Genomic DNA, 717 nt, shown 5'->3' on the forward strand with positions numbered 1-717 from the left:
TATGTGAAGTATTAAGCACTGAGGAGCAAAGAAAATCACTTGCTTGATGTTGGTATTCCTTAAGTCCCTTTAGTAGTTGAAAGATGGTTCATGGCACAGAAAGTCTGTGTTGAGATAAACAGCTAACTGCACATTTGTCTTTATTCAATGGATTTTTGAATAATTATGCCCTTTGGGAAGTTTTCACCAAGAGGAACTGATGATATGTGCCTTTGCAATTAATAATGGGAAAATGACCAATGGAATAGCAACATGGGCTAATGGTACAAAAGCTTTTCTAGCTTGGTATGTTTCTATTTCACAAAGAATCAGATTTTGCATGTATGGCCATACCACCTTGAATGCATCCAATCTCATCTGGCTTTGGAAGCTAAGCAGGGTCAGGCCTGGTTAGTACTTGGATGGCTGACCACCTCTGAATTCCAGATGCTGAACCACTAACCCCAGGGAGTTTGTTCCTGTCAGCACAAGAAGTCTATTTTCACTATTTTTATGTCCTTTATTTTGCTTGACAGTTTGAACCAAGAGAAATTAATTAATGACTGTCTCAGCTATGGAATTAGAACTACTAGATTTTCTGTTAAGTTTAATTTAAAAAGGACTGATGTTATTTTTATAAACCCTAAGTAGCTATATAAACCCAAAGTATTTACTGGGGAAGAAATAACTGAAGTAACATCAACACTGATTAGTGTTGACAAGGTGCCTTAGCCTGGT

The 717-nt window shown here is 37.1% G+C and overlaps 1 pseudogene; it reads left to right on the forward strand.

The window, feature by feature from the left end:
• Positions 1-319: 319 nt before the first annotated feature.
• On the forward strand, positions 320-438 carry LOC122801889 (annotated as a pseudogene).
• The last annotated feature ends 279 nt before the right edge of the window (positions 439-717 follow it).

This window comes from Protopterus annectens, chromosome 1.part0 (genome assembly GCF_019279795.1).
Source record: "Protopterus annectens isolate FY-2018-M chromosome 1.part0, PAN1.0, whole genome shotgun sequence".
Lineage (NCBI taxonomy): Eukaryota > Metazoa > Chordata > Ceratodontiformes > Protopteridae > Protopterus > Protopterus annectens.